The sequence below is a fragment of the Oxyura jamaicensis genome, chromosome Z (assembly GCF_011077185.1).
Source record: "Oxyura jamaicensis isolate SHBP4307 breed ruddy duck chromosome Z, BPBGC_Ojam_1.0, whole genome shotgun sequence".
NCBI lineage: Eukaryota > Metazoa > Chordata > Aves > Anseriformes > Anatidae > Oxyura > Oxyura jamaicensis.
The window spans coordinates 76,044,322-76,054,321 of NC_048926.1; the positions used below are offsets into that span (position 1 = coordinate 76,044,322).

At 36.5% G+C, this 10,000-nt stretch overlaps 1 long non-coding RNA gene across 1 annotated transcript in view; it reads left to right on the forward strand.

The window, feature by feature from the left end:
• LOC118156596 overlaps positions 1-10,000 on the forward strand; it is a 21,230-nt gene that overhangs the window by 11,037 nt on the left and 193 nt on the right. Inside the window, exon 2 of the long non-coding RNA XR_004746326.1 lies at positions 9,951-10,000. This exon is cut by the window's right edge and continues 193 nt beyond it. This is a non-coding gene — a long non-coding RNA (uncharacterized LOC118156596). The remainder of the gene's footprint in view (positions 1-9,950) is intronic.

Below are 10,000 nucleotides of genomic sequence, written 5' to 3' on the forward strand. Positions count from 1 at the left end.
TCCACACATCTGCCTTTCTCTGAAGACTGTATCTTAACCTGGATAAACTGAGGAAAGAATCAATTTTCTGTAATAAGCCTGGAGTAAAAATAAATAATTATTTCCTTTATCCTGCAGAAATTTCAAGGCTATGCATATCGCTGTAACAGTTAATGTTTACAGTTGACTCTCTTCCAAGCCCAGTGTCTCTGCACACTGACAGCTGAGAATGGGAAAGATGACATATACGGGTTTTCTGTATTCTGCTTAGTAAGACAGTTTATAATGAGAGCAAATGCTCTAATGAGTACAAATGTTGCCAATCAACACTTCCTGTAACGAAAAATAAAAAGTACCTATCCATCTTTGCTGTGTTACACCTTTCAGAAGCAGGTAAATAGGAAATCCGTGTCATACTGATATGCTTACCCTAAAGAAATAGAAATTAAAGCCAGTGATACTGTGACACATAATTGAGTGTTGGGGATTTATTTTTTTTTTTATTTTTTTTTCAGACATTGTCAGTCTTTCTCTATAGGAATACTGAAACTTTAAGTAATGCCTTAACTGTTTGGAACTGATGTCCTCGAGGTGCTTGGAGCTTACTCATGCTACTGATGTTGATAACAATTCACCTCTGACTCTCAAAAAGAGAATGAAAGAGTTAGCAATTATCTTGGGAGATAATTCTACTGCTGTCTTGTGATTATCTGCTTTGCCTCATTTTTTTCTCCAGTTATTCTGTCTCCTTCCTTGACAGCCTCTCCTGCCCAGCGAGTCTTTCTCACTAAAAACACTTGCCAGAAATATAGTGCTAAGGGAGGTATGGTATTGGGAAACAGAGGCAAGTTGCCAAGGTAGCTTCTTGTCATGCAAATACAAGTGTTGGGTGTTCCAAGAACTGGAAAGTACATTGGTACCAAGCATATTGAGTCCAAGAGACATACAAAGGTCTGGAAATAATTCTTCCCCATTTTAGTGGCCATTTGGGCCTTTAAGAAATTAAGGATCATATTCTCCATAGAAGTAAATTGGCTAATTCTGTCAGATTTGTATTGAAACCTGTAGAAGATAACAGTATGTGGCTAACAACCAGCAGGGATAATGCCACGAGGGTTAACCAAAGCAATAGAGTGTCACATTCAGCTTAGTTACATACAAAAACCTGAAATGTTTCATCCTTAGAGTAGAAGAGCCAGCCCAATACTGGAAACATATTTTTCCTCATTTTTGCTGACTTTGTTCCAATCATGATACTGTACCATTTGTTCTTGGATTACCTAGCCCAAAATTCACCAACAGAGAATTCATGGAAGAAAAAAAAATTCCAGTTCTCACCCACGATGACATTTGTACCACAAAGTATTTGCATGCTGAATGAATCAGAACAAAATACCCTTTGTATTATCTCACTGTTCATAATTAGCTCCCAGCAGGCTTATCTAGTACCAAAGACTGTGAACTGTTTGAAATACATGTGGGCAGCTGAGAGGCAGGAAGAAATGTCATAGAAAATTCCAAATAATAAGTACCTTTGGAAAACAGAGACATTGACAGATGAGACACATTTTGGGTGAAACCCTGATTTTTTCCATGAAAATGCCTATCCCTCTGTCAGTTCAGGATTTTACTCCATATTTCTAAAGTGATGGTGTACACTTCCTACCAGCTGAAATGGGACTGTTAATGTTTGAATGTGGATAAGAAAGGACAAGCTTAATTTGTTTGTCTCGACTAATTCCAACCAACTACAAATAAGGGCACCTCCCACTGCGGATACCACAGAGTGGAATTGGGTTTTTGGATTGTGGCACTGGAACGATTCTTCACAATCTGTGAATGCAATTTAAAAATCATGGATATTTTACTGAAGATCAAAACCAATCTTCTGTCTTCTGAGAAATCTAAGATCTGAGCTGGTCTCTTGGAAGTCAGCATGACCATTCCTACTAGCTCACCTGTCTGTATTTCTACTGTATTACAGTAACAAGAAATGGTATATTGGTTTTTAATATTGCAGGAATGTTCAAAGCCAAAATACACACATTACTTGGACTACTTTATATTAATTTTGAGTGGGATTTAAGCCTCTAATTCATTTTCAGTCTGTTGAATGTCCCTCCTGAAGACAAAAAAGGTTATTTTTAACTTTCTGAAATCTAATTTTAGAATATTTTCCGGTTAAACACAGTATTTCAGATACACAATCAAAACAGAGATGAAATAATGCAATTTTTTTTTACCTTTTTTTTTTTTTTAAAATAAGAAAAAAAAAAAAAAAAAAAGAGAAAAAAAAAAAGAGAGAAAAAAAGAGAGAGAGAAAGAAAGAAAGAAAATAAAGGCAATAATGTCCCAAGAAAACAGAAACAAACAAACAGCAACATAAAAAATAAAAATAAAAATAAATAAAGCCCTCATTAAGCTGTTATTACGTTTTATCTAAAACAGCAAGAGGAGATGAAATTAATTTTCTGTTCAGGGAACATTTTTTACAAATTACCACTTGGGTTTTTATGTATTGTACAAAATATCAAGAACTTCCCAGATGAGATATTTCATTGTCTCACGTGGCTGAAAATTTTGGGGCAAAACTTCAACTGGTTAAAATGGATGAAATTATCATCTTTGTTCTGGCTCTTTTATGCCAGTAAGTGTTTATTGCCCAAAGAAGGATGTATTTACATGAAAGAAATTTCCTAAGCTCAAGAAGCTTTGGCTTCAGAAGTGCAGTAGGCAGAAAACTCAGCCTAAAGTAAAGGTGATAAATGCTTATAGTTTTTAACTTGGTTTATTTTAGTGGCAAAAGTATAAAAGTCCAGCATACTGCTCGATAACTCGGATGTCCCTTGTTTTAGACTTATACTGCCTTAGGCAACTTCGACATAAAATAGATGTAGATCTGTTAACATTTTGCAGGGTCTTTTGTCAGAAGTGCCTACAAATGAAATCTTGAAATCATAGGCTCTTTTGTTATCCAGACTTCAATGCACGTGTTGTTTAGATGAAAAACTGGCATACTGCAAGTTTCCCATTTAATTTATGTAAAGTCTTCATTCAACCAGCTGGATTCCTTTTGCTGAACATTACAATACTTGCTAAGGGGAAAGCTGGAGCCAAGAACTGGAAAAATAGTTGGCCCAAATAAGCAAGTTATCTAGACCAACAAAAAGGGAAATATAAATACCTTACATCGCTGGGTGAGAGAGAATCAAGTTAGAACTGTTTGTGATAGCCCAAATGTACCATGAAGATGACTGCCAAAATGTAACCTTCTTTTGTGTGTGGTGTGCATGCTCAGGTTTAGTCCTGGTAGCTTTTTAGAGCTCACAAATAAGTAAAGGGCTAGTGTTGTGGAGGTATTTCCTATGTGGAGAAAGGGAGATCTGGAGAGAATTGATCTCTGACCTGTGTCTTGAAACTTATCAGTGAGGTTTGCTTGTAGTTCAGATAATGCATCCCAGCACGCCTTTTACTGCACATGCGTGAGGGCATTCCAAAATCATTTGCAGACATCACTAGACTTAACTAGGTAAATCTCTTTATTTTATCTTCTGCCTGACTCTTCCAGCACAAAGCTCTCAGGGACTGTGCTTATCTCTTGTGGCCGCAGATGTTCTTGTTTCTCCATCTTGCAGGGAAGTCCTGGCTGTAGCTGTGCTTTGCCTTTCACCTTGTGCCTACACAGTTCTTATCACTAGCCTCTTATGATAGGCCATGTGAAAGGGTTTCCAAAGGTCCAGATAAAATTCAGCTAAGTCTCCTTTAGGACTTCTTCTGAAAACTAGAAATGCAATTTCCCCTTTCATTAATGCATTTTGATTTTCTATTATGAAATGTCTGGAATATTTGACTTTTGTTTTAAATCCTATTTAAATTTGTTCATACTAATAAGGTGAATCATGATAAAGCATGATTTGCTTTTAGTCATTTTAAGAAATTTAAATTTGATTAGTATTTTTAAGGGGAAAAAAAATGCAATTAACGATGGTAGCATGAGTTAATGTGTGACTGAATTAATGGAGTAAATCATCCTGAGAAAGCAATTTTTAGCCTTGACAGTTTTACTTAAAATTCTATATTTTGACTTAGGAAAGCCTTTCCTCAACCCCATCTCACAACAGTGGTGCAGCTGACAAGAACAGTGTAAAAATAATGCACATTGCTGAGATCTTTTTGTCTGACAAGATGTCAAAAAATGTTATCTGTTGTTTTGGAGACATTCAGTAAGGACCTTAATTATATATATATATATATATATATTTTTTTTTTCCACTAACACCTTATCGTTAATTACTAGCCACTCAACACATGAACGAGAAAGCTGTGTTATTGATGAGAAAGTCAAGAATATCTATCTTTGTTTACATCTGATATATTACTCTCTATATTTTCATTGATTTATTTTTGGAGCAGCATGGGAAGTACATTAAAAGTTGTGTAGACAGAGGCAGCAAGAAGCTGAGGTAGGTTATACTTTCGGAAAAGTATATGGGAAAACATAAACACACAAAATATTGTTTGTTATTTTAGAGCTGAATGGGCTGAAAAACTAAACGTGATGAATAAACAAGAGTGGTTACTTATCTGGCTAGTTAAGAATAAACGTGAAGATGAGCATGTGAATAAGGGTTTAGACACACCATGGATGAATTTGTAGTGCCATTATATGAGGTTGATACCTTTGTCATCTGGAATTATCACTGTCATAGACTTACATTCTTTTGGGAAAAATCCTCTGCAGAGTGAAACTGAAAGAGTTTAGGATACTGAAATCTCTGGTCATAAATTCAATGGTGACAGCACACAATTTTTTATTTTAACTTAAAAGGACCTGAAAACATCTTCTTAGACTTCTCCCCAGCTAGCAGTTCATTTATGGACCCATTCAAGCTTCATATCTTGAAGAGTGTTTTAAATGATTTATTCTCCAGAAGAATGCATTACTGTGCCTATCACTTGGAATAGTGTTTTCTGTAGGAAAAGAATTGAAATAAATAGCCTACTATTATAAAAATGGCCAGGGTAGTACTGGTAGTTGAACAGCCTGTAAAAAGTGGTAGGGTTCAGGATTACCTGCAGGTTTGTTATTCAAGGGCTTTCTTTCCAGCCTTTGCTGTGTGACTGTTCATAAATCATTGGAATATCTACCTTATCTTGTGTAAGTCAGGCTTTTAAAAAAGAAAAAATAAAGAAAAAAGAAAAAAGAAAAAAAAAAGTATATATTAAATATGTTGGATTTTTTTAAATTATTATTATTTTTATCAAACACAGTGTTATCCTCATCTGACTCCCTGCATCAAAAATGCCTCTGCTAGTGTCATGGTACCATAGAATCCAGTACAAAATTAGAATCAAACCACTACTTCTCACCAAAAACTTTTATATGTTTAATTTTAATGTAATATATCATAAACACAGTTGTGCATTTCCATTATCCTAGGCCAAAATTTGACCAAGATATATCAGAAAGGTTGTAGGGTGTAGATATTGCTTAGCTGCCAGACTTCACCTTGGTTTCCTCATGCAGCTTCTTCTGAATGGTAGCTTTTATTTCAGGATTTTGACTTCTTGGGAAGCTGGAATTTCCTGCCAGTTTTGTGTTGCAGAGAGGAAGGGGGGAGTTGTTAGGCATTCTTACATGAAGAGTCTTTCAAGTCAGGAGTATTTATGAGCAAGAGTCAGCAGTATAAATCAGTGCAGCTTTGTTTATGCTCAGATATTTACCGTTCACAAAAACCTGGCATTTTAGCTATCATTTTCATTCCTGTTGTTTTCCTTCTGAAATATAGGTATATAGGTATGTAGATTTTAGCTGGGGTGAAAAGACTGACCTCAATTTTCCATCAGCCCCTGACTTCAGACATTAGCATATATGAAAAATGAGTTTCAAACAGGCTTCTTGGTGTTCCTCATACACTTATATTTTGAAAAATTTTTTAAGGTGCATTACATACCAATATCCAGCACATAACACTGTGCTTTCCTTCTGCTGCTATCATTCTGCTTATGAGTTGGAACTTGTTTTTTATCACATGTATGTCATCAAGGCACTTTGCCTTGATCAGTCAAAGTGAAGTTAAGGTTTAATCACAGTAGGCTTATTTTTTCTGACTATTTACTCACTGAGACATAAGTGACTTTTCCACTAAAATTCTCTTTTCATGCTTGTAACATTGCTCTGTTAGACTTCTCTGTGCTTGCTCACCCTCCATTAATGACTGCCAGGCCTCTGGCCTTGTCTGGCTCTTCAGCTGCTCAGAATGTTTCAGATTGTCTTATAAATAATAATAAAAAATTAAAATATTTTATTTTATTTTTGCCCAAATGCGTTCTATTTTGGAACAAAATCCACTTCAGATATGCAAATTTTTCCATGGGGAAGATAAAGAAGTCTAGCTCCTGTCAGCTCTGATCATAACTGGTGTTTCATCAGAACCTGTTCTGGCTGCAGACACCTTATGTGCTTTCAGCTGCTACAAAGCACATGCCTTGTCCTGGACAGAGTGAATCTATGCCATAGAGTAATCACTGAAAAAGAGGAGAACAAAACTTCAGAGTCCTCTTTTTGAAGTCTGTTCCTTGGATTTGAAGAGAAGCTTGGAGCATAAAAGCTAATTAACTTCCTCCTATAGCAAGAATTATGTTTGACTAGGTGCTCTGTTTTTTCTAGATACCAAGTGCCCATGACAAAACTACAAAGTCTTAACACCATTTTTTCTAAATGATACACGTGGCTGGCCTAGTTCTCTAGTATCCCAGAGAATTACGTACATGACTAATCCAGGTAAGAAAAGTTATTCAAGCTTACTGGCTGCATTGGCCCTTGGAAAACACATATACACACATACATATATATATATATATATCATATATACATATCTGTTACAGAGAAGTTATGCCATTATGCCACTGAAATTCTATACTGCTGAGGAACGATATTGCAGGGCAGGGTCCTGCTCCTGTGGGTCTGTTGTAGTTTGATGAAGAGTTCTGATTTATCTGGCTCAGTTTACAGTGATATTTAATCCAAAGAGCAGTATGTGTTGGGTTTTAACCAATGAAGCCATGATGATTGAGGACCACAGTACTTTGGAAATCCATATGTGCTCCTATTCCTAAAGTTTTTTAAATGCCCAGATCTCCAAATAAATTTGCATTATTAGCAAATACGATAAAACATAAGATGTTCCTTGACATAGTTTTTTCATTTTATCTTGCAACAGTGATTTGGCACAGCTACCATCTGTTCCTGACAAAATTAAAACCTAACCATCAGAAGGGGCATTGTTCAAATAGCCTTATCACAGTCACTTGGAATTACAAACCTGCCTGTAGATCTGGTTCTTTTGTCACATTTTTAACAGATGTTTTAATTTTAAAATGTTAGAATTTAGGCGTCTCCACAGCATCTCTAAAATGATAATTCATATCCCTCTCTGCATGCATTTTCTCTGAGAGACAGCTGGGGGCTTGACATTTGAGCTCTTCTTGAGAATAGATTGGTAAGGTTATGCTGTAGTTTGCGTGTCCTTCATTATTCCAGTGCAAGTGATGAAAGCTTCGAGTAACAAAAGAACATGTGGTAAACAAAGCCCAGCTGACTTTTGTATGAAGAGCAGATCTGCCTTTTTGTCCCATTTATGCAAAATGTGGTAGCCAACTTGCTATTTGCAAAGAGCCTGGGGCTGGCAAACCAAAGAGACTCATGCGCTTTCTCAAGATAATGTTTAAGAAACAAGGTTTTTGTCTGTGACAGTGGCATATCTTCAAAGTTCAGCCGTCTTACCTGCCCACTGTTGCAGTATATCAACGAGGATTTCTTCTGTCCTGTGCACTGGCAAGGAAGGAGTCGTGGTTCACAAGTTCACCCACAGTGAAAGAGAAACTGGTTGTTCTAGCCAGATGAGCATTATTGTGTGGTCTTCTCTCATCTGCTAACTACCGCACACCCTGATTAGAGAAAAGCATCGGTGTATTTTTCTCCTATTTGATTGAATTTTGACAATTAGACATAACAGGTTGGCAGCAGTTTTCCTGGTTTGGTTTATTCTCTACCCCCTACCTAATCATAATCAAGTCTCGCTTTTGGTAGAAACGTCCTCTTTCATCTCCATTTTCATGCTTGCCTAGAGAAATGTACCCTTTGTCAACCAGATGTAATAGAAAAGAGAAACATTCTCCCATTTCTAGTCTCTTTAATTTTCTTACAGTTAAGGAGGGAAAGAAAGAAAAAGAGGGAGATAGAGATCTACTTAACTTGTGCAGAATTCTCTGGTGTTGTATTTAATTAATCCTAGCATTTCAGTCACCCGCGCCTTTCGAAACGTAAAGAGCCTGAGGAGGGAAAGACTTTCATTTACTGTTTGTGTCATTTGTAATTACGCCATTTGATTTCCCTCGTGGCCTCACAGTTTTCCTTGACTCTCTCTTGCAGGCTGTTTGTGGAAAGGAGCCCACCAAGTTGAAAACAGAAGAGCAAGAAACAATGCTCAAAGAACACTAAGTCCTAAGAAAATAAAATCAGTATTCTTTCTTCCATGTTAGAGTTAGCAAAGCAGCAATGTGGAATATCTATCCTGTAGCCCTCGATTACTGTCAGTTTTCGGTCAGAAAGGAAGAAAAATACAGGCAAATAAAAATACAGAAATATACAAAGAAAAATACAGGCAAAAAAAAATACAGGCACACCTAGCAGGTGTGCCAATTTCAGGTGAGATGCTATGTCTATTAGAGTTAGCAGGAATAGTGTCATTTGAGTTATCCTCTAAGAATATACTGGTGATAATCTAACATCTGAGGAAAAAGAAGTGTTACATGTGAAAATGAAACTGGAGGGAGTGGGAGGCTTCCAAATATACTATAAAAATCAGTATTATCACAAAACAGGGCACTGTTCTAAATGGATTCATGAGACTATATTTGTACCTCTGACTTGAATTATGGTGGAAATTTTGTATCAGTTGAAGAAGTGACCCTAGATATGAAAAACATTTTGGTCCTTTGTGGGTCCTGTTGACAATATATTTTAGGAATTGCCCTGTTAACAATATAAAAAAGGTACCTGAAGGGAGGCTGTAGCGAGGTGGCATTTGGTCTATTCTCCCATGTGTCTGGTGACAGGACAAGGGGGAATGGGCTAAAGTTGCACCAGGGGAGGTTTAGGTTGGATATTAGGAAGAACTTCTTTACTGAACGGGTTGTTAGTCACTGGAATAGGCTGCCCAGGGAAGTGGTTGAGTCACCATCCCTGGAGGTCTTTAAAAGACGTTTAGATGTAGAGCTTAGGGATATGGTTTAGTGGAAGATTTGTTAGCATTAGGTCAGAGGTTGGACTCAGTGATCTTGGAGGTCTCTTCCAACCTAGACTATTCTGTGATTCTGTGATGCTGTGATATTTTCGGAATTGACTGTTGTCAGATTTATACTCAGTACAACATACTCACTCATGGGTATCCAGAAACTCTTAAAATGCAAACACAGAAGAAAATCCAGGGATCAAGGTGTTTTAATTCTGCTTGTGTGTGTTTCAGATTTACATGCCTCATGCCTTCAGTAGATGCACACTTTTCCTCCTGTGTAGGATGTAGCTCTCTCCTTAGTCCACATGCACATGCTTGCCAAAGCATGTTGCTAAACTGCTTCCATTAGTGTTGCTGTAAATCACAAGGGCAGCTAAGATTAGTTAGTACTTTTGGAAGAGGGATAGTATTCAATTGGACATACTTCTAGTCATTCACTATCATCTGGTAACATCTGAAGCATCTGTGAATTGTAAATTTTGTAGACATGAAAGTTGGATGAGAATTATAATTCTTTATGTTTAGAGAGAATATAAAAGTTTTCTATTCCCTCCAAAACAAATGTTTTCATGTATTTTATTTTGAAATAGGGAACAATAATGCCTTTTCAGAGAGGAAAAAAAAAAAAAAAAAAAAAAAAAAAAAAAAAAAGGGTCTTATTTTTATTTGCAGACCCGGTAACTTACATTTTTATTCCAAGCATTGAAAACAACAGACTGTTG